This window comes from Patella vulgata, chromosome 1 (genome assembly GCF_932274485.2).
Source record: "Patella vulgata chromosome 1, xgPatVulg1.2, whole genome shotgun sequence".
In the NCBI taxonomy this organism is placed as follows: Eukaryota; Metazoa; Mollusca; class Gastropoda; family Patellidae; genus Patella; species Patella vulgata.
In genome coordinates this window covers 76,845,914-76,871,146 of record NC_065879.2, presented here as the reverse complement: position 1 = coordinate 76,871,146, position 25,233 = coordinate 76,845,914, and the positions used below count along the sequence as shown (strand labels likewise).

The 25,233-nt window shown below is 34.6% G+C and overlaps 1 protein-coding gene and 2 long non-coding RNA genes across 4 annotated transcripts in view; 1 reads left to right on the top strand and 2 right to left on the bottom strand.

The window, feature by feature from the left end:
• Positions 1–25,233, top strand: part of LOC126822033 (beta-1,3-galactosyltransferase 1) — a 33,230-nt gene that overhangs the window by 3,438 nt on the left and 4,559 nt on the right. The window contains exon 2 of one of the 2 annotated variants that reach the window (XM_056101965.1): positions 22,609–22,664. The exons of the other annotated variant lie outside the window; for it this stretch is intronic. The gene's annotated coding sequence lies outside the window, so the exon portion shown is untranslated. The remainder of the gene's footprint in view (positions 1–22,608; positions 22,665–25,233) is intronic. 2 annotated transcript variants of the gene reach the window in all.
• LOC130013219 (uncharacterized) lies at positions 7,471–8,773 on the bottom strand. Its single transcript, XR_008788587.1, has 2 exons — positions 8,536–8,773; positions 7,471–7,785 (listed from the first exon to the last, which is right to left on the bottom strand). It is a non-coding gene; the product is annotated as an uncharacterized LOC130013219 (long non-coding RNA).
• Positions 8,857–13,837, bottom strand: LOC130013217 (uncharacterized). Its single transcript, XR_008788586.1, has 3 exons — positions 13,674–13,837; positions 13,245–13,301; positions 8,857–9,001 (listed from the first exon to the last, which is right to left on the bottom strand). It is a non-coding gene; the product is annotated as an uncharacterized LOC130013217 (long non-coding RNA).

Sequence of the window (25,233 nt, the reverse complement as noted above, 5' to 3'; positions counted from 1 at the left end):
TCGATGAGAAAAAAACCATTTTAGCAAAGTATTTAATATTGGAACTGATACCCTTCCATAGGTTTCCTCTTGGAAGTGGTGTAGGATAGGTGGCGTGCACACACAAGAACCCTTGACATTTCCCCACTCAACACCCGGTATAGCGTATTACCCCTGTTGATGAACAGCAAAATTACCTGTTATGATAAATCGAAGGCAAGTGAGTGTGTCGGTATAAACATTTTTGAAATAAAAATTTTTATGACGTGAGCCTTGTCCTATTTACTAACCGCACGGGAGGTTTGCAGACGTGAAAACTAATGCAAGAATTCACTACGATGTCATTATATTTTATTTCAATGTCTTTCTTTTGTAATCACCTCCTTTATCATGTCAATATGAAATCTATACCGCTGGAGTTAATATTCAAGCAGTGAAAGAAATATTCGGGCATGGTTAACCATGTTTACTGAGCTGTAAAAAGGTATTAGCTTACAGCTTTGAACAATCATTGAATATAGCCGACGTTTTCAGTCAGTAGGGGGTTGAGATATCAAGTCATTCAGAGAATGGACATGCATGTATACCTAATGCGCAATAATCGTTGTAGCCTGATCATAAAGGACAGTTTACACGGGGATCGACTGTCAGTAAATCTTTTCAAATATAATTAAAATTAACTTCTGTCGTCTCACTTCCCTTACATTACGCATCTGAGACGCTCTTTGAAATGTTTAGGGATTTTCTCACGACCTTAGTGATGTCGTCTTCATTTTCCGTATACTGTTTTAATAATGTATTGATGTATTCATAGATAATACCGTATGATTGCCGACTCATGAATTCTCGACGTTATGTTGCGAAACGCGTGAAACGGCGAGAAAGGTGGTTGATCACTTCCGGTCTTCTGTTCTCGCTGTTTGTTTACTATAGGCCCAGTAGCGATATTTTTATTTAGTGCTTTCTTGTAGTTTAAATGTGGCATCATCTGGTTAAATGGAAACGAGAAATAGAAGGAATGTTCGAGGTAAGAATAAAAATGAATATCTTATAATTTTGATATTATATTGTATTATAAATAAGTATTACATTTCATGAAAATCTCGACACGTGTGTTGCCCAGTTAAGGCAAAGTTTGACAGCTTTGACCTACTTTTAAAAATCGGCAAAATAGAGTTTTCAATTCATTAATTTGTAAAATAATACTTGCAGATCATTAATAAATCGTAAATACATAAAATACAGTTTGGTATGAATAATAACATTGCTGTGCTGGCTATATAATATAAGCTTTTAATTACTCAATTTTTTAAAAATCTTTTGTATTTTCAGCAGAACTGTACTGCCTGGTAGCCTACCTGTCTTTTGTTTGCTACCTAGGGGCCTAGGGGAGTGCCAGCTTGTGAAGCAAATATATTTCATGTTGATTTATTGTGACACTGATAAATATTTGTATGTTTTATTTATGTTATTTACTTCTTTTCATATTGTGTGTGTGGGTGTGTGTGTGTGTGTGGGGGGGGGGGGTATAAATATTGAGACACTAGACACTAATATATTGATAAAGTATTTTATTTTATGTTTCTATTTATTTATATTTTTATTTTTTTTTATTTCATTTTTTTTTTTTTGGGGGGGGGGGGGGATATTATTATTTTCATTATTTTATTTGTTTTATTTTAATACTCAACAAGGGATTTGGTTTAAATTGTTTGATTGTATTATATCATTATTGATTTTAATTTTGTATAGTTGAATTAAGCAGAATTATTTAATTTTATGTATTTCAAACATCAGAAAATAAACCATTCAAGCTATGTGTAATGTGTTTGTGTGGTTATGTTGATGATGGTTAAATAGATTGAGAATTGAAGCCAAATGACCAATTTTCGCGAAAAAGGGATCTGTCAGTTGGTGTTACAGAATTCAGTCAATTTTGCTCCGATATTGATAAGGTTGGTTTTGTTACAATGCTAAGATGTATGGCTTTTCAGGACATAACACGGTTCTGGAGAAAAATTAATATTTAAAAATAGCTGCCGGTCGATATGTAAGGATATGGGTTTACTGTTCCATGTAATTAAATTAATCATTAAAAATATAACCTACAATTTTTGTTTCAATTAAATAAGTTAATCTTAACAATAATATTAGGCCGTTGCATTTTGTGATTTAAATAATTTAATCTTATCAGTTGAGGAAGAAAGAGTTGGTATTTCAATCTAATAAGGTGCCTATAAATTATATAATTATGATTTATTATAATTATGTAACATTAACATTGTCTGATCGCTTTATTTAATAATACATTTATTAATTTATCATAAAAGTATTGTTAATTAAAGATGCGTTTTTAAATGTTAAACAGGCATTATGTAAGAGCTAAATCTGCTTATTGCAGGTCTTTCTTTGGGCCTTAAATGTTATGTAAATTATCAATTAGACATTTATTAACATGAAAAGACCATAATCAACTCTCGATGCCATCTGATTGCTCAGATTTTAAATAGATTAGAACGGTATGGTGGTAAATTTTCAATATATTCAATTTTCATTATCTATTTTTGAAATGTTATAGTTAATAGCGAGAATGACCAGCTCTTTATCTAAATCTTACATAATTCCCCTTCAAATTTATGTCTATTGTTATTGTATTATTTTAATTTAGGACATAAAGAAATATATTTTGGTTCTCGCTTGGATGACATGTTTTAATTTTTTTTTTTTTTAAAAAAACGCTAACAAAACAGTCTTGTTAATTACTGCATGTAAATATTTTACCCCGGTTACACGAAGTAATTCTGTAAAAAAAATTGACTAGATCTATAGGCTAATTTGTCAAGTATGCAAACAAGTTAAATGTTAATGACATGAATGATATTGGATATAAACAACATGATGAGATAAATGTAGTGCCTTACAATTTTTAAAAACTCATCTGTTTCAAACAGCTAAAGACTTCGTGTAGGTATGTTTTGTCAAGCACTATGAACACAATTTTTGCAGAGTTTTGGCGTTCATTATATTTATTTATTTGGTTCTTCTGGAAAAATACATACATCTATTTAAACACCAAAAGTACTTGGCTGTTCTGTTCAAAAGCTTATAGTTCCAAATTTTAAAACAAAACATCTTTCACATGATTTAATTAGCTATTTATTTTTATATCGAAGCCCGAAGAACAGGAAATCAAATTGGTGTGGCCAACATTGAAATATCAGATACCAAGGATGAAGTTGCCTTTATCAACTCTTGTAAATCTTTTAATGTACAGGATTCCTGGAAGCATCTATTTTAGAACAAAAATTCCTTTTCATTGATAACTAAAGCAATAATTCCTTTTTTATTTAATACTAATAGTGTTTTCTTTTTCCTTATATATAATTGTTATATCTACTGAAGCTAATTTAATTTCTCAACAAAGCCTAGATCAAAAAGACTATGAAATAATTGCTTACATTGGGGTGGATTTATATAAGTAAACTTTTTTCCAGATGTGCAAGCTGAAAAAAAAAGTATGTGTATTTTTTTTATATTTTTTTTTTTTTGGGGGGGGGGGGGGGGTCTGCATTCTTACAATAAATAAATGGCTATTTTCTAAAATTATTAATGAGGCCTAGATTGGAAAAGAATTTTGTAGGGATATTTACATCTTTATCAACTAAAGTATACAAACAAAGCTGAATTTATTTTAAAAAATGCACATTTGAATATAAACAAGATTTTTAAAACTGTTCTAATATACCATGTAATTGATAATAAAATGCAACATCTAATTTTATTAATCATACTATAGATAGGCCTATACCGTAGGCCTGTGTGTGGCACAGAGGTGCGGGTTAGTTAGCTCGCAATATAACCTTTTTCCTTTGGCAAATTAAATTGTAGAACATTTTATTTGAAGTATTAGAAAAATTAAAATAAAGGTGTTTGAAGTATTATCTCTATATCAAAAATATTTCCTAATTTTAGTGTAAATTGGTACGGTACATGTCATGAATGAAGAAAGGCATTTTTTGCCCATTTGTAACCTTTTTTCAACTTAACGTCACACAGTAGCTATTTAATGTTTTGCAATAATCTAAAAATATTTTGGAAGGAGATATCTTGTTCTTTTTTTTCATATAATTTTTATATACGTGTTCATTTTATTAATTTCATAAACGTAAGTTTCAAAAACGTCAATTTCGCGTGTCACTGTGCGTACGTACTGTCGAAAGCTATCTAGACAGGAAGTAAACACCCCCCCTGCGCAAAAAAATATGCGCACGAACCAGAACGCAACATCACGTAAAGGGCTAAAGACGAGTCGGCAATCATACGGTATTATCTATGATGTATTGAAGTCATTACCTACAAATGGGTGACAGCTAGATTTGGGCTAATTAAAATCAAAGCCGTATATAGATAAAGTTCCGACAACTGTGAATTTCATATGACGTCATGCAAATAATTATGACGTCCAGTGCAAAGCCCTGATAGGGAAAGTTACAACATAGAACCATAGAACTAGAATACTATGATAGAACTAAATACACTGGAACGCCAACGAGCCCGTTAGAGCGAATTATGCTCGTCCTCGCATGCGCGAAGATAAAAGTGCCATGTTTACTTCCGGTAGGCCTGACGCTTTGGCGGAGTATTTGGAATTCCAGTTTATCGATGTCATTTTAGACGTAAGTGTTGGCTGAATTTTCTTAAAATAAATATTAATTTGGAAATATTCCAATGAAATACAAAATAAAATTCTGTTAAATGCTCATTTTTCATTCGTAATTTGTATTTGAAAGTAGCCTTTGGCTTGTATAGTTCCAAAAGTGCCGGTGTCAAATCATGCGGCAATTATTAATTCATGAGAGAAAAAATAAGCTTATCAATTTAGAATAAATCATTGGCCAATTATATTTATTCCCAAAATAAGAATTAATAAAAAAAAAGTCTATATAATTCTGTAGTACCCATTCTATTCCTACAGAAAACTGTAGTGATCCAATTGCCAAACTACAGAATACTACAGTATTAGGCTAATTCCTATACGAGTAATACGGCATAACTCTAGAATTTTCCTACAGAAAATGCAATAAAAAAAAATCTATAGGAGACTGTAGTAGATTGTCCTATAGAAATTTTGCCAAAAATCTGTAGGAAAAACAATAGGATATGCACACGTAGAAGGTGTTCTGATTTGATAAGTAGGTAATTTGTGATATAGGCCTAACTTAGTACCTATTTCTTAAAACAGTGATCAGCTGTCAAAAAAAGTCACAATATGCAGGCAGAATTCTCTGCGCATTTTTATGAAGATTTGTAAATGTAAAATAATACTACTAGGCCTTGTAATATATTCCTACATATTTCTATAACAGGGTGATCAGCTGTCAAAAAAATAAATAATAATTGTAATGTGCAGGCAGAATATGTCACTGCATTTTTTGCAGATTTGTAAAGTTAAAATAATATAGACCCACTAGGCCTCATTATGCCCTGTCTATTTCTAAAAACAGTCATAAGCTGTCAAAAAAAAAGTCACAATATGCTGGCAGAATTCTCTGAGCATTTAAGGAAGATTTGTAAAATTTAAAAAATACTAGGCCTTGTAATATAGGCCTACATATTTCTAAAAAAAAAGGTGATCAGTTGTCAAAAAAAAGTCATGATAAGCAGGCAGAATATTTCACTATTTTGTGAAGATTTGCAAAATTAAAATAATATAGGCCTACTAGGCCTCATTTTTATATAGGCCTACCTATTTCTAAAACAGTGATCAGCTGTCAAAAAAAAAGTCAAAATATGCAGGCAGAATTCTCTGAGCATGTTATGAAGATTTGTAAAATTAAAATAATACTAGGCCTTGTAATATAGGCCTACATATTTCTAAAAAAAAGTGATCAGCTGTCAAAAAAAAGTCATGATAAGCAGGCAGAAAATTTCACTGCATTTTTTGAAGATTTGCAAAATAATAATACAGGCCTACTAGGCCTCATTTTTATATAGGCCTACCTATTTCTAAAACACTGTCAAAAAAAAGGTCAAAATATTCAGACAGAAAATTTCACTACATTTTGTGAAGATTTGCAAAATTAAAATAATATAGGCCTACTAGGCCTCATTTTTATATAGGCCTACCTATTTCTAAAACAGTGATCAGCTGTCAAAAAAAGGTCGAAATATGCAGGCAGAATTCTCTGAGCATGTTATGAAGATTTGTAAAATTAAAATACTACTAGGCCTTGTAATATAGGCCTACATATTTCTAAAAAAAGGGTGATCAACTGTCAAAAAAAAGTCATGATAAGCAGGCAGAAAATTTCATTGCATTTTGTGAAGATTTGCAAAATTAAAATAATATAGGCCTACTAGGGCTCATTTTTTATATAGGCCTACCTATTTCTAAAACAGTGATCAGCTGTCAAAAAAAAGTCAAAATATGCAGGCAGAATTCTCTGAGCATGTTATGAAGATTTGTAAAATTAAAATACTACTAGGCCTTGTAATATAGGCCTACATATTTCTAAAAAAAAGGTGATCAACTGTCAAAAAAAAGTCATGATAAGCAGGCAGAAAATTTCATTGCATTTTGTGAAGATTTGCAAAATTAAAATAATATAGGCCTACTAGGCCTCATTTTTATATAGGCCTACCTATTTCTAAAACAGTGATCAGCTGTCAAAATCAGACAGAATTCTCTGAGCATGTTATGAAGATTTATAAAATTAAAATAAATTGACATTTACAGGGAGGAAGGCGTTTGCCCACTATCAAGGAGATTTGGATTTTGATTCAGATGTTTGTTGAGAAAATTGCCTGTTTTCCCTTTTTGTCAGTGGTGCATCAGGTAGCATTGCATATACTGTATTATGGAAGCATGAAGGAGTGCATTAAATATCAAAACTAAGTTTGGATTGGCACCAAGTACTGTGGATCAGAATGAAATAATTTTTTTTTTATTAAAAGGAAATAATAAATTTGAAATATGAAAAGTTGTGGATTTAAACGTTTATATTATGTGTATTTGCAATATAATAGAGACCCACAAAATGTAAAGACATTACTATTCTGAACTATGCTTATAGTGAAGTGACACTGTGTGAAGCTAATGTTTTTAGGATGTCGAAAATTTGCCCAAGAAAATATACCATAGTTGCATTCACATTGAACCTTAAATTTGTATAAATTTATGACAATTTCACACATTTGATCAGAGAGAAAAGTTGCCAGATTTGTGCATATTTTCATTCACCCTATTGTAAATTGTGATCCGTGTGTCAAAGTTACAATAAATGGTTTTATGTAATCATAGAGGAGGGAGTGGGTAAATTTTACAGTTTACTGAATACACCTGTACCAGTACACACAAGAGCTGCATATCTTATGAATTGAATAGAAATTGACTTTAAACACATTGAGGAGAATTCATAATTTCATTGAGTGGACAAGATAGACAGTCTCTATCCCTAGTACATTTTCAAAATATTCACAATAATCCAATGATTTCATTCATTATATTTATTAAAATTATTTCCAAAAAATAGAATGTGTAACTGAAAGTGTATAATGTACAGTCAGTTGATAGCTGAGTCTATTCCAATTTTTCACAAGAAATATATTTCAAAGTCTTTCAGGCACTCGCATAACAGCCTGCTTTTCATTCAGTGCAACAACTATTTTAAAGTTAGGATTTAGGGATGAATCAACACTCAGTGCGGGTGGTTATTTAGGAATTATATTTTATTGTCCTTCTTCCATGTTAGAAATTCCTTGTTCACATCAAATGAAAGTTCTTCATAAAATTAAAGTATTATTGGTCTGAAAAAAAAAATACATATTAATTATTAGTAGTAGTATGTTTGAACATAAAATAGAGTTTCTTCAGGGATTTCTGTGTCTACAAATTACAAATAAATTTTACAGTTGAATAAAGAGAAATGCAGTTTTAGTTATACTAATATAATTTATGCATAAATTAAAAAGGCAGTTGGTGTCAGACTTTACAAATGGGTTTATATTCAAATCAGACTCAATACCAAGAAAGTACGACCGATTTCAATCAGCATTATTCACTTGATAGCTCTTTTAATTTTACTCAAACAAGGCCTTAATTTATATACAAATCCACTCCTTCAATGACACAAATCTGATATCCTTTTCTTCTTGATTATCATGTGAATTTGTTCAAAAAGAAATAATATTCAAAAGGAAAATTCCATTTGTACATTTTTCTTTGAATTATATCAAATAATTTAAATTTAAAAACAAAATACCAGTATTCATTTTTTTGTACTTTTATTTTATTAGTTCCCCAATATTGTAAAATTAGAAGTATGGTTGTGCTCACTGAAATATTACTAAATCAACTTTTTGAAATTCATTCACATTCTTGACAGGCCTATAAGTCTATAGTAAACAAAAGGGTTTGGTAAGTAATTCCGTCCCCGACTTAAACCAGTCATTACATTATTATTTTGTAAATCGATTCATTTATGTTTTCTCAAAAAAAAACGAAGACTTGATTGTATGAATTATAGGCCTAATGACATTAGTGAATTTTCAACATACCTGTTTATAAAGACAGTGCGCAGTTTGTAAATTGTACTGTGTTGGCAGCCAGTCGACGTCGTCGCTTGCATTATTTATGACATTTTTTTTTTTATATCAATAATAAATGATGAGCGAAGATCACAACATTTGTTTGGAGTGAGGCACAAATGAATAAATATTTAATCCAATTCACTCGCTTGCGTGATAATAACGTGATAATAACAATATACCGGAAGTAAACTGGGCACTTTTTCGAAGCACGTCACACAGCCACAAATTATACCGGAAGTAGACGCTCGTTGGCGTTCCAGTGTATTTAGTTCTATCATAGAACTAGAATACTAACGGGAACGCCCACCGTGTGACGTCACTACCTTATGTGACGGCGGGCCTCTGACGCTGATATCGGGCACAGCTTACTTCCGGTTTCTGCTCGCACTAACAAAATGCCTGGCGCGAATTGTGTTTTGTTCGGATGTTCCGCCTGCAATAAAAGAAATCGGGGTTGATCATTCTATCGCTTACCCAAAAACAACATAGAGTGGAGAGAGAATCATTACGTATCATACAGTCTACCAGATCAGACCCGATAAATGACAAGACCTTGACAATATGTTCAAGACACGTTGAGCCGGATTATTTCGTTGAAAAAGTAAGTGAAAACTCAAATCAAAAGAAATTAATTATGTAGATTCTAGTTGGCAGTCCACCCTGACAACCTACAATGAAGTTAAGTTAAACCCATACTAGCTGAATGTCTGTATTTTCATGTTTGCCCGTTACATTTTACCCTTTCTCTCATCAAAGTTGTATGCATATAGGTTTGTTTACATTAGTGCCGTAGCTAGGCCTAGTCTACTTGCAATTTGTTATGAAATTGACGAATACTACACCCGATGAGTGTGTGACAGCATGACGATTCTCTCTCAACAATCTTCTTTTACTTTAATTTTATGAATTACTAATTATTATTTTTTTTTAAAGGTCAAAGTTTTAACTGAGCAGCTCCATAAAAATTAAAATTGTATATTTATTTATGACTGACCTTGACCTGTCAAATCCTTTTACTTTTAAATTCCGAAATAATCTTGTTCCCGGTATGAATAATCAACAAGCATGGAAAAAAAATTAATTATATCTGAACCTTTTGTTTTGTATGTAGGAACCTTTTTATTTTGATTTTATGAATATTTCAGATGTTTACAAAAATTCTGGGTCCACATATCGAAGATTAAAAGAAGGGTTAGGGAGACTATCAACCTTAATTCTTCTACAGAAAAGCGTAACAACAAAGAAATTGAATCCAAGGAAGTCACCGGTAACTTAAATTTCTGTTAACTTAATTATGAATATGAACATTCGATGTTTCCTTATAAAAGATCAGTATATGAACATTTAATTCATCAATATTAAACAGACATTATGCAAGAGCTAAATCTGTCAATTGCAGGTCTTTCTTTAGGCCTGGAATGTTATCTAAATTATTAATTAGACATTAATTAACTTATCCAGACCATAATCAACGCTCGATGGCATCGCTAGCCTGTGATATATACTGAATTAGAGCCCAGTCTGCTACTTCTGATTAAATCAAAAAATCGATAATCGAGACCATGTTTTTTTTTTATCGTACCGACTATAGTAATGCTGATCGAGGCTAGGCCCAAAATTTAATCATTAAATACTTGGTTCAGGGTGGATGAATTTGACTGAAATTTTCAGCAAATTCCCTTTACATTATCTATTTTTTAACTATTATAATGAGAACTGCTAGCTCTTTCTGTAATCTCCCATAATTTTATTTATAAATACTTGTATGAATATCCGATTCTTCTTTATATTTACTTTTGTAATTTTTTCGATTTTATTCAGAAACCGAGAAAATTATGAATACATGTATCAGAATCCAATTCTTCTTGTTTTAATTGAATTTTATGAATTTGTCTATTTTATTCAGAGTCCAAGGAAAACCGAGGAAACTCAATGTTTACATATGAACGAAGTAACCTTTCAGATGTTGCAGAAATCATTTTTATGTCAAATGTCTGCTTTGTGGCTATGTCAGTCTTCAAGTGATTATATCTATCTGTTTAAAACTGAAGATAAAAGTGTAACATACCATTTAACCATTGACAAGGACTTGAATTGTGAAGTACAATATAATAATTTTTGTTTCCTGTTCAAATTAAAGTTACATCTATAGATTTACTTATAAGAACTGTTGAGAATATGAAGATATGTGGGGGCATAACATCAAAACATTTACAGTCTTATTCTCAATGTCAGCCTACAACTGTAAGATATATCAGACAGGTTGATATTTTCATGAACACAAATAAGTCAACATAGAAATTACGAAAGCTGTGTACTTGCTTCTGTATGTAATAGTTTTGTTGAGGACACTCAAAAAGAAATTTGTTTAAGTTGTCGACAGATTAACAGAGATTTACAGAGAAAGTAAATAGTAATAATAATAGTTTATTTCACATATATGGCTACATAGCACATTGCATATTCAGATTTTGATTGACAATATATAATTCAAAGAATCAATATTTACATACTTGTAAATGTAATTTACAATTCAAAAATAGCTTAGCAATAATATATAGTTGCCATATAAACGAGCAAACAGTGATAGAATATAATCATGTGGTATGAATTTGATTAAAATGTAGATTTCACTCCATTTTGATTTATTTCTTCCAACTGACTCGACTCCACATAGATTTGAGGTCAAATGAAAAGTTATAGAGTTAAACTGTGATCAGTGATGTCAGGTATTTTATTTACAGCACTTTGCTGCAAGCATTTCACACAATGAAAGTAACAAAAACACAGATTATACAGATAATTTCATACAACAAAATAGAAAGTGTATAATTAAACTAAACATTTCCTGGCTCTATTGGAATTAATATCAATATTGGAAGTATAAAAATATAAATGTGATTGAATCTAGGATTAAATCTAGAACTTAATCAGCAGTGTTCTACAGATTTTTTATTTCTTGTTATTACTGTATTGTAGTTAATAAGTAATGAAAAGAAAACAAGGCCCCAAGTTCACAAAGCATTCTCAGTCTTAAGTTAAGGTTTTACTCAAAATTGTTTGTCTTATTTTAACTCAAATATAGCACTTTACTAACTATTGTTGTTTTAATGTAAATATATCAATAAGAAACTGTGCAAAGTTTTGTGTTTCTGGATCAAAGATATTTCTCAAAAACAGTGATTGAAGGTTGAGCAAATTCTTAAGTCTGGGAATGCTTTGTGAACTTGGGGCCAGGTTGATAATAGTAAACAAAATATATCGAGACGCAATGAAATAGCACCTCTGAGATGACGTGGCATAACTTTGCACCTTCCACAAAACCTAGCTTTTTAAAAGCTGCATTATATACCCCACGTGTGTACCAGAAAAATCAACATACTGATTCTGTTGGGTTTAATTTTTTTGATTGAGAATTGTTCGGGGTGCGTTTACGCAATCTTCAAAACATTCTCACATGTTATCATCGTAATATGATGTTGTTACATCCTTAATTGCAAGATTAAAGCAAATCTTTAAAACAAAATTGAGCTGAAAAGTACTAAGTAGGGCGTTAAACCTGGATTCATTTCAAACAAGATTTACATTCATCCATTTATAAAAGTGATGTATTATTTTTATTGCATCTCAGTATAAAATATTAACAATGATAACAAAATTTATATAAATTTTATACAGGTGCACAACTTGTAATGTGTGAGCTTTATAAATGTATTAAATTATTCTTAAATATACATTATGTAAGATTTTGATAAAGAGCTAGCCATTCTTGCTATAATAGTTCGAAGATAAAAAATGTAAAATGACTAATTTGAAAATTTCATTCAAATTACTCTATTGCGAGCGAAGATATTAGCCTTTGAAGGCTATTTTAGAATATTTCAATTAATTGATGATACAAATTTCATCTTAACACACCTTATATAAACAATTCAACATAATGCTTTGAAACGTCTAACGTAAACCTTTTCAAATGAAACTTCGATTTAAAAATATTTTCGAACCCTCTGGACAAGTAAAATAGGATGTAATGGATAATTTACACAACAGGTGGGACACTTAAACATCTAGTACTTAGATAGAGATATTATTTATTTTCTGGAGCTTTCAAGCCAGCAAGAGTGTTATTGTCCCTTTAAAGTAAATATTATACAAAATAAAAGAAACTGTTCCAAAGCAATTTGGGATCACGTGGCTAAGTGGGTAAGACGCTGGCTCGCTAGCCTGGAGGTCGGGTGTTCGATCCCTGCATTGGCCGAGATTTTCCGGCGTGGTTCCCCCTTTTCAGTGATGCAGTACGGAGGGCCTGACAAGGACAGCTGTCTAATCCTTCGGATGATACGAAAACCCGAGGTCACCTGTATACATTGGAATGCACGTAAAAGATCCCGTGGCAGTTGGAATTCGATATAAGAATAGGTGATAGAGCCGCTGCCCGGGCAAAATTCCCCTTAAATCACACCTTATGGCGTATGCCCGTCTTCATTAGCCCAACATAGGAGCAGAACAGTAGGACGTTAAACCCCATTTCATTTCATTTCCAAAGCAATTTGATCGTTTGAGAAGAAAAAAAATATATAGACATGGTCGAGACTATAATGAGTTTCATAACTTGCCCATTTGCTACGAACACTATGTGACTATATGCATGTATGTTGTATATGTAGAAAACTTACGGATGCTACTGGAACGACAGGTTGAGATGTCTCAAACAAATCTTTAGCAAAGAAAAGCTGTAGTAAAGAATACACATTTTTTTTTTTATAAACAATATTTTTATTCAAGATGTCTGAATGGGATTGGGGAACAGGCTTAGCCTATGTAAAACCCCTTGTTATAAACAAGAAAAGGGCACTGGGAAACCAGCCAAAACTGGCACGGACATGCCAAAGGCTAACAACAATATACACAAAACAATAAATAAAAAAAATAAAATGTGAATGTCATCATAATTTATTAATAATAATTTTTATAATATGTAGTAGAAAATGATACACAAACATGTGTTCGGATAATTTAATGTCCGAAAATAAATGGTTTATACTCCCGATGGTATGTTATATAACTAATTTAAAAAAAACTCATTAAAATTATGAATAACTTACATCTATTACACCGTCAAGTTCTTGAAATTCCAGGACGTCGTACGCTTCTGCCATGTTGACATACGGCCGGAAGTTACTTGTGCCTTATTGACTTCGCGCATGCGATGTACAACATAATTATGTCATCACCGTTATACGTCACCGAGTGGGCGTTCCCGTTAGTGTTCTAGTTCTATGTTCTATGGTTCTATGGTTACAACTCATTTACAGGCGCCATTTTGGGTCCCAACTATCACGCAATAAAAACTATGACGTCATGGCGTCATATAGCTTTACTTAACAAAACGTTTTATTTTTTTCTTGGTATAACGTTTTACGGGCTATAATTTATCCTAAAAATATTGCAAAAGAAACCAATGCATTTTGGTTCAATGATAATATGTCAGACAAAATCATACTCAAAATCGGCCATGGCAAAATGACATGATTAACATAATTCAATTTGGCGTACTTCAGGAATTATCGAGAGCGCTATATCGTAATCAGTGTCTTTCAGTGGTGGTAGGATAAATAATTTATTTTAAATTCCTGAAACACAGAGTGGATATGCAAGCAAAGTGTGTCGAAAAATCGAATTTGACAAACATCAATCTAAAGCAACTGCGTCTCCTTCACCGGGCCCCTTCAATGTATGTCTACCTGTGGAATAACATGTACATTATTTGTATCTGTTAAATTTGTGCGGTTTATATATTAGATTAATATTATTATTTACTCGTGGGCGGGGAGTGATAACGTCTTACCCTAAACAAATTTAATTGCAAAAGACACCAGGAAGTTTCGTAGAGCGATATCTCGTCTCACATGTCACTGATGAAACATATGCCCGAAACACATGTTACGCTAGACACCTTTTATTTCAATTACACTGATTTTACGTTGATTTTAAATGTTTTATCTAGTCAAGTATTTGTACCTACTCACTTTCTATTTTATGTCCTATCATACTGTTGTATCGAAGTTGGCTGCCAATGACAGGGATGTAGATGGATATCTCATAGAATTCAGCGAAAAAGAGATAAAATATACATTTTTTAAACGAAAAGTATAGCCGAACAAACTATTATTATTATTATACAACAAAAAGCGCACATTATTGTTATAATAATATAGTCCAATTCATAAGAAAATGAAATGAAAGATACACCAGATAAAAGCGCTATTAACCCTTGTCGGTGCACACGTGGGGTTTCCGTGGACCCCATGCACATGTTTTATAGTGTTTTGTAATAACTACTGGGCACTGCTTTCTGAAATTTAGTGACTTTGTCGCCTATACATTTTTACACGTAGCGAAGAGTTCGGTATTCATCTGCTTCCCACACGCAGAGTTCTGTTACATGCAAATCAGGCCCAACGCTTGAAGGGAACAAGGGGTCCAATCAGACCCCTAACTTACAACTCTAGCCAGCAAAATAAATGCCTGAAATTCCATTATTGTTTGGTCTGGAGCCATTCCGGATTGGGTCATCAATCAACTCTAGCCAGCAAAATAAATGCCTGAAATTCCATTATTTTTTGGTCTGGTGCCATTCCGGATTGGGTCATCAATCATTAATTGTATCATCAATATTACGAAAATAGAAATTTCTTTAAATTGACTAGATAAAACATTTAAAATCAGTGTAACTTAAAATCAGTGTAATTTAAAGAAGCTAAATCACTAATATTTGGGACCTAGAAATTGACACATATGGGTCGCAACGCATATAATAATTAAATATGAATGTATATAAATTGATTTACGTTCAATCGTTTCCGTTTTTACTCTAATTTTAATTCAGTTATGTTCGGCGAAATAATCCAGAGGTCTCAATCGAATGACAGTCACTAGAATCTGGTTATTCCAGTCTACACCGATAGTATTTATTGCGCATGCTCTTCAGATAAGAATATGGCGTCACCGTTTGACATGACTCGTGGAATATGTTCAGCCTCGTTTTTCGAATCCCTTGTTACGAATGGCACCGAAACGCATTATGGTACACGAATCGTGTACCAAAGGTAAAATGTTAATTTTGTCTTAAATATTGGATATCAGAAGCCCACCTTTTCCCGGTAAGATCACAACATCAATGTTGATTTAAATTGACAAATAATTTGTGTTTTCAATGTCATCCAAAACCTTCGAGAATGAAAACACGAATTATATGTCAATTTTAATCAACATAGGTGTTGTGATCCTACCGGAAAAAGATGGGCTTCTGATATCCAATATTTAAGACAACATAAACAGTAATCGCTAATTACTCTAAAAAAAATAGGGGATATTCAGAAACAATACAAAACTGCGGAAATGCACAGCTGTTTATTTTTTAGAAGTAACCAGTGTATGTTAATAACAGGCCAATTGCCTACACATGAACATAAACAGTTCATATGGGCGGCTTATCTGACGGCCCCATTTCACTCGCAAATAGATACACTGACAAAAGTGAAAATGGAGGTTTTTTATTTTTGTCTTAATAATGAGTAATTGCTCCACCAATCCTCAGACATTCAGCAATTCGTCGTGGCATGCTCATAATCAACCGTCCAATCACGGTTTGGGGCAATCTGACCCACTCCTCTTGCACTGTCACGGCCAATTCTTGCAGTGTTGTCGGTTGACGTTGACGAACATGTCTTCCGATCATATCCCAGACATGCTCTATAGGGGTAAGGTCAGGACTCACGGCTGGCCTAGGCATATGGACAATATGGTGACGTTGGGGGTAGTCATTCACGACACGAGCGCGGTGGTCACGGGCATTATCATCTTGAAAGATGAAACGTCGACCTGCACGTTGAGCAAAGGGCAGAACTATCGGTGCCAGGATGTGGTCACGGTAGTACACACCAGTGACCCTTCCTTGAGCAATATGCAAGACCGTTCTGCCAGTCATGGTGATTCCTGCCCACAACATAACAGACCCGCGCCCAAATCTGTCATGCTGTCTGACGTTAACGTTAGCATGACGCTCATTTGCACGCCTACAAACGCGAGCACGCCTATCGGTGAAATCCACAGTAAATCTGGATTCATCTGAGAACTTTACAAGCGCCCATGGACGATTACCCCAATTTCTACGCTGCCTACACCATTGACGCCTGTTTGCCATATGCTGGCGAGTTAATGTAGGCACAACACGCGGTCGTTGCGCATGCAAATGGGATGCATGTAGCCGATTTCTAATCGTTTGGAGTGTAACTCGAATTCCTGTAACTTGGTACAAGTTTACAGAAAGCTGATTGGCCGTTTGTCCTCGATTACGCAGGACCTGTGTACGAATGTATGGATTATGGGCTTGTGTAGGGGCTCTAGGACGACCTGAACGAGGTCTATCATCAGCACTGTGTGTTTGTTGGTACCGGTTCAACAGTCTGCTGATCACAGACTGACACATTAAGCATGTTGGCTACTGCTCGCTGTGTAGAACCCATTTGAAGCATGCCAATAGCACACTGACGGTCGTCATGTTAAAGACGTCTCATTGCAAATTAAACGTAACACACTAAAGCAAAGATACGCTAAAGTGTAAATCTTATGCAAGAACCGATAGGAAAGCAAACATGGATAGGATAAACCAGCACGCGGCAGTTTTCATCAACCCTTCTTTGAGTATAATTTGACAAGGATAACCCCGCCCACGTGTATGGGGCTATTGCGTGTCGCATGTGCAGCTCAGTGGTTCTGTTGAGGTGATAAGTTCTTCATCTGTGAACATACTTTCAAAGCATGTCAAGTATCCATGAAGATTTATCATATCACAACCTGCATAGGTATTTGCATCTGAATATCCCCTACTTATTTTGAAGAGTATATTTGGGACCTAGAAATTGTCACAAATGGGTCGCACTAACCGCGACATGTGTTTCGGGCATACTTGTTTCATCAGTGACACTGGTGTCATGTGAATGCAACGACAACAGCCTGATTTGTTGATTGGAGTTCAGATGTCTTCATTAAAATGGACCACTTTCAGGTTGCCGTATTCACGGCTTGGCAAGAAAACGCGTCTCCATAAATTTTCTGGGGGAGACAAATTCCCCGACGGTGCGTTTCATGACTTCGGCACTCGACGGTGACCGTTAAGGTACGTCGAAAAACATCTTATGAGATTATCGCTGGTCTTGTCGGAAAAATGCCATTTTAAATTTGACAGTGATTTTGAAAGAAATGCCCTGCGCCATACATGTGAAAATTACATTTTTATACGCCCACAATGAAATGTGCTCGTATATTGTCGTCTCCCCCGTCCGTCGGTCCGGCGTCCACAATTGCTTTTGGACACTCTAGAGGCTAAAGTTTATATCCGATTGACTTTAAATTTATACACAGTGTTTAAGGTCATGCGACAAAGAAGCCCATTGATTTTCTGATAATTACTGCCAGAGATATGGCCCTTGATCGCTTCAAAACATCTTGTGGACGCTCTAGAGGTCAAAGTTAATATCCGATTGACTTTAATTTATACACAGTGTTTAAGGTCATGAGACGAAGAAGCCTATTGATTTTCAGCGACTTCCAATAATTACTTCCAGAGTTATGGCCCTTGATTACTTCCCAAAATATTTTGGGCGCTCTAGAGGTCAAAGTTAATATCCGATTGAGTTTAAATTTGTACACAGTGTTTAAGGTCATGAGGCGAAGAAGCCTATTGATCTTCAGCGATTTTCGATAATTACTGCCAGAGTTATGGCTCTTGATCATTTCAAAAAATCTTGTAAATGCTCTAGAGGCTCAAGTTAATATCCGATTGACTTTAAATTGATACAGAGTGTTTGAGGTCATGAGACGAAGTAGAATCATATTGATTTTCAACGAAATCCGATAATTACTGACAAAGTTATGGCGCTTGATCACTTTGAAAAATCTTGTGACCCTCTAGAAGCTAAAGTTATCATCCGATTGACTGCGGATTCAGAGACGAACAAGTATATTGATTTTTCAATGAAATTTTATGACTTGAACATCTAAATCCATGGTGTTAAAAGTTTCCTATACTAAACGTTAGCATAGGGCAAAACTCTATAAAAACCAAACAAATTCTAATGGTTTTCTGATAATTACTTAATGAGTTATTACTCTTAATAAGATTTTAATGTATTACAAATGTTTCATTACCGAAAAAGTAAAAATATATGACAACTCTTGTTGACTGCCCGGACGATTTAGCTACTGTGGGCGTATGTTTCGTTGCTCTCTATAACCAGTTTGAAAAAATATATTTATTCCCCGCCTCTTAAACACACTGATTACGAAATATCGCTCTCCGATACTTCCTGGTTTATTTTGCAATTTGTTTGGGGTAAGACGTTATCACTCCCAGCCTATGTATAAACAATATCAATCTGTCTAATATATAAACCACACAAATTTAACAGATACAAATGCATGTTATTCCACGTGTAGACAGACAGGGCCTCCTTTGAAGGAGCTCAGTGAAGGGGACGCAGTTGGTTTAAAGTTTGTCTGACCCCTTTGAATATTTGCGCCCCATCTCCAATGAAAACAATCATGTTGCTCAGATGCTGTTCTCAACCAGTATCAAACATATATCGTACCTGAGATTTGTTACAAATCGCCTCTAGCATGTTCCACACAACCCAACATTTATCGGCACCAGGATTAAGGGTATATATCTTTGTTTCTAACGTTTATTGGACATACGTCACGGAAACTACAATAAAAACCTGTTTAGAAAAACATTCTAAAGAGTGAAAACTGACATATTTCAAGCTTCACTGTATTTAAAAAAATAATTTAGATGAGCCGACTGAAACCCCATCTCTGCTGTTTGATCAATCAACTAAAAAGATATATAATGTGATTCGGCTGTAAGGTGTATGCATATATGAAGCATAGCTGAATAAATTATATGATTTATTGTCAGTAAAACATCTATTGGTGGTTAACAGTATGTAACTAAAATCTAAAATTGGATCTTTATTATTGCCAATGATTTAATGTACCTTGAATTTTCTACACGAAGTCTACCCTCCGATTTATGTTGGTGCCATTAAGTATTTTCAAAATTTATCTTCAAATTTAGAGACATCGAAAACCATATAAAAGACATAGCAAAAGTCATATCCTACGTATCTTACGAGATGCCCTTTTATTACCAAATTTATGGGTATTTTGAAAGAAATGCCCGGCACCATATGAAAAATACATTTCTTTAATTGATGTTTGTCAAATACGATTTTTCCGCACATTTCGCGTGCATAACCACGATATATAGCATTATAATATTACCAAATTTGACAGCCATTATGAAAGAAATGCCCAGGTCCCTGTTTCACAAAAATTTAAATCTCCTTCAAATCGTCTTAAACTAAAATTCCATCCTAACTTAAGATAGATGCGTTTCACAAAACGATTTTAAGCATTTTAGATAAAATCCATTAAAATAATATTTTAAGTTAAAATTTTATCTTAACTTATAATAGTGGCGTTTCACAAAACTATTTTAGGGGATAATATTGCCAATGGCCTGGGTCACATCATTTTAACATACTATCATTCACAAAAATAATTCTCATTCAATTTATTTTCATTGCATGGGAAATATATTGTATGGCAATATAAGCAATTAGATGACGCCCAAAATTAAAACCCAAAGATAAAAAAAAACCCAGTAAACTAAACTTTTTTATTGCTATTTTATATATTACCATATCTAATGTCTATACAAAATATCTTTGTAGGCCTACAATTGTTTAAAATTGCCAATAAGGCCTACAGTCCTATAATACTAGACACGCCATATATGCAAAGTATTTACTCATGGTTTTGGGGTTATGATGATTTGTAAAATATAATCTATAATCTCAAATGTGTTTATTGAAAATTTTTAAAGGCCTATTTGAAATTAAATTTGAATATCTTGAATTTATTATTATTTCTTAAATCAGAAAAGTTTTATATATAAGGGTATTTTATATTAGGGGAAAATCATTTTAATTCAGTAAGATAGATAGGCATTATCCAATAAGGAGTGTGGCACTTTGGTATTTTAAAAATAGAGGCCTATTGAAATGGTCCATGGGACTGACATTTCGAATCTAGGCATCGGAACATTGGATATTTCGTTTATTAGTTTAAAAGTTGTTAAATACTTTTAAAATTCGACAATAAATTACAGTCTAGATTAATCGTTTGAGTCAGAAATACCACATGTTTGTGACAATTCTCAATAGTTTCTGTTATCCAAAATACCATAAAACTACGAAATTCAAGCGATTTAGTATGGATACCCATTATTTCCATAGAAGCCTGCGAGTAAAGCAAATGCCAAGGTCACAAAATCGAAAGCAAGTTCAAGGCCAACCTACCGCTACATTTCAAAATGAATAATACGCAATAAACTTATTTATTTCATCTCTCTACGACTGTCTGGCCATGTGCAGGCATTATACAACGTATGAAACTCTCCTCGTTGGTATTGTAACCGTAACTACAACCTGGCAACAGTTTTCAGTTTCGAAGCGTTTATGCTTACACCCTAAGTGTCATCGCCGGAATTGTGCACTGTGCGGGCGCAAGCAATTTTAACTAAAATCTATAAAAATTGCATTTTAAGTTAAAAAGAAACCATTTATCCTCCCACCAGTAGATAGTAAAACACACTGATTACGAGATATCGCTCAAATGCACTTGAAAAAAAGCCGCGTTCTTACTACGACCTGTGTGGTTATTATACTGCGTTCCCAAGGTGCGCCCGTCATGCTTATAGCGTTTCTATGGGATCTACTGACTTGGCAACGTTGATCATCGGGGAACCCGCGACACACTAACCACGCTCATGGGGTTCTTACACCGTAACATCGCCATGACAACGCCATAGGGACTCCAAACGCTTGTCGGAGTCGTGGTGAAGACGCCATGAAGTTTCCGTTGCTTTTACCACGCTTATGGCGATCATTTTCAATCGCCGTAGCAGCGCAGTAAGGACCCCAATCCAGTCTGACGGGGGGATAAGATCATCATACCGCCTTCCGAGACAGACCTGTGATCAGGTCGGGTAGACATAGGTTTTGATCGTGTGTAACGTTTAAATACCTATACGATAGTTGGCTGTATTGTTATAGAAAATATTATATAAAGATATTTTGAATTTTCGAAGGATTTTGAAGATTTTATACACAACGCAATGTGAGGTTCTACTGTGACACCAGGTAGTGTCTCATATACGATTTGTTGTCACATCGTGTGACACGGTGTCACCAATAGAACTAGATAGTTGGACAGCTATATTTCCGGCGTGGTTCTCCCTTGTCAGTGATGCAGGGCGGAGGGGCTGACAAGGAAAGCGAACGAAAAACCGAGGTCCCGTGTACACATTGGCGTGCACGTAAAAGATCCCTTGGCAGTTGGAATTCGATATAAGAGTAGGGCGTAGTGCCGCTGTCCGGGCAAAATTTCCCTCATAGCACACTGTATGACGTATGCCCGTCTTCATTAGCCCAGGTTAGGAGCAGAACAGTAGGACGTTAAACTCCATTTCATTTCATTTCATTTTGGGCAGCTATATCTCTTTTTGGTTACCGAGGTTCTACTGTGACACCAGGTAGTGTCTCATATACGATTTGCTGCCACACCCGATCTTCGTAAAACGCACAAAATTTAAAATTGCATTTTGATTTTAGTTAAAATCTATTTTAGGGATTTTAGTTTAATTTTTTGTGAAACAAGGCCCAGCACTATATGAAAAATATTTTTTTTTAAATTGATATTTGTCAAATTCGATTTTTCGGCACATTTCGCCTGCATAACCACTCTGTGTTTGAGGAATTTAAAAAGAAACCATTTATCCTCCCACCAGTAGATAGTAAAACACACTGATTACGAGATATCGCTCTCAGAAAATTTTCAGATTTTGAGTTTGATTTTGTCTGACATATTTATCACTGAACCAAAACTGCATTGCTTTCTTTTGCATTTTTATAGGGTAAAACGTTATTCCTCAACACCTAACACTGCAAGAAAAAAAAAGAAACGTTTTGGTAAGTAAACCTGTATGACGCCATAGCTTTTATGGCGTCATAATTGGGACCCAAAATGGTGCCTGGAAATGAGTTGTCGTAACTTTCCCTATATAGAGCTTTGATTAAATGGCAATGACGTCATAGTTTGGTAATGCAAATATGATCTTCTATGCTACAAAAATGGACACACTTAAAGGACAATATTGCTGTCAGTCGGAAGTGACGAACGCCAAAGGAAAACACGAGTTATCCCTCTATATAACTGATTGAAATGACGAGCGATAACACATACACGGCCAAATTTCTGTTCACTAATAATTCCAAAAGTTGTCATATTGATCTGTAAGAGGATATCTGACAATTTAATAAAATAATTGAATGTCATTAGATAAGAGAACACGAGAAAAATAGAAATAGTCCGTACATTCCCTTATTTTTATACATTCTAAACCTTATAAAAACAAGGTAATGCACGGACTTTTCTGTTTTTCATTCATGTTCTCTTATCTAGTGGCAGTCAATTATTTTGATGAATTGTCAGATGGGGTTTAACGTCCACTCGACACAAACTAGGTCATTTCGAGACTAACATATGGTTTAATTTTATTTCAATAATTTGCTTGCGCGCGTAGGGGTCTTTAGCAGTGGGAGTAAACCGGAGGACCCGGAGAAAACCCACGAGGTTGGACAGGCGACCCTACTCCTTGTCACGTACAACCAGTTCCATCACTTATGTGATAATGACTGACACCAATATTGTCCTTTAATCCACCCATTCCTCCTTAGTTCCCATAATAATAATAATAATACTTTATTCAGTGATACAAGGTCATAGACCCATAGTACATAGAATATAACATACATATATATATATGTCTATAATAAATATTATTATTCTGTTATTGAGTTAGTACAATGTTTTCAACCAGATAATCACTGCGTACCTTTAATAAATCTTCTTCCAGTAAATCAAATCCGTCGATTTCCTTATGTATAGGTGAACATTCAGGTGCGATATAAACAACACCAAGCACAACATCTTCATTCAAGCCGAAAAAAGTTCTGTCAAATTTAAGGAATATTTTTTCACGAAATTTGTAGCTTAGTTTCAGAATACCACATGCTATTCTATGTTGAAATAAAACACATATACCACCCCTATTACGCCCACTATCCCTCACACACCAAACTGCAGAGTAATTTGAGAAAATAGACACTAAATCGGCCTCGCTGCCACACCATATTTCTATGAGACATATCACATCAAATTCTAATAAATACTTCAGAAAATCTTTATCTAATAATTTGCTTTTTAGTCCGTTAACATTCCAGCAGACACATTTTAGTTTTCCAATTACAGTGTTGTGACAGTCGTTATTGTCATTGTTTAACAAAGCCTATCATCAAAAACAGGTGTGTGACTGGTCTGACCTACATATCACTGATTTTGAAGTTGCTCTAGGGAGAATAATTTGCCGTCGATTTCAAGTTTATCATATTTTAGTCCCGCTGTTTTACCACCTTGGTAGCTTCTGTGCAGGTGGCCCATCAGGTACAGAAATTACCTGGTCGAGTCCGTCTATGACTCCTTTATGTGTCCTCTTTAGAGTGCAATAAGAGTTCTTTAATACCCCCGTTAGACCGGGGTGGTGTCCTCGCTGTGCTGCTGTGACCGTATGGCAACCAGAAAGTGCACAAATGCCGCGTTCTTACTACGACCTGTGTGGTTATTATACTGCGTTCCCAAGGTGCGCCCGTCATGCTTATAGCGTTTCTATGGGATCTACTGACTTGGCAACGTTGATCATCGGCGAACCCGCGACACACTAACCACGCTCATGGGGTTCTTACACCGTAACATCGCCATGACAACGCCATAGGGACTCCAAACGCTTGTCGGAGTCGTGGTGAAGACGCCATGAAGTTTCCGTTGCTTTTACCACGCTTATGGCGATCATTTTCCATCGCCGTAGCAGCGCAGTAAGGACCCCAATCCAGTCTGACGGGGGGATAAGATCATCATACCGCCTTCCGAGACAGACCTGTGATCAGGTCGGGTAGACATAGGTTTTGATCGTGTGTAACGTTTAAATACCTATACGATAGTTGGCTGTATTGTTATAGAAAATATTATATAAAGATATTTTGAATTTTCGAAGGATTTTGAAGATTTTATACACAACGCAATGTGAGGTTCTACTGTGACACCAGGTAGTGTCTCATATACGATTTGCTGCCACATCGTGTGACACGGTGTCACCAGGAGAACTAGATAGTTGGACAGCTATATTTCCGGCGTGGTTCTCCCTTGTCAGTGATGCCAAGATCCCTTGGCAGTTGGAATTCGATATAAGAGTAGGGCGTAGTGCCGCTGTCCGGGCAAAATTTCCCTCATAGCACACTGTATGACGTATGCCCGTCTTCATTAGCCCAGGTTAGGAGCAGAACGGTAGGACGTTAAACTCCATTTCATTTCATTTCATTTTGGACAGCTATATCTCTTTTTGGTTACCGAGGTTCTACTGTGACACCAGGTAGTGTCTCATATACGATTTGCTGCCACACCGTGTGACACGGTGTTACCAGA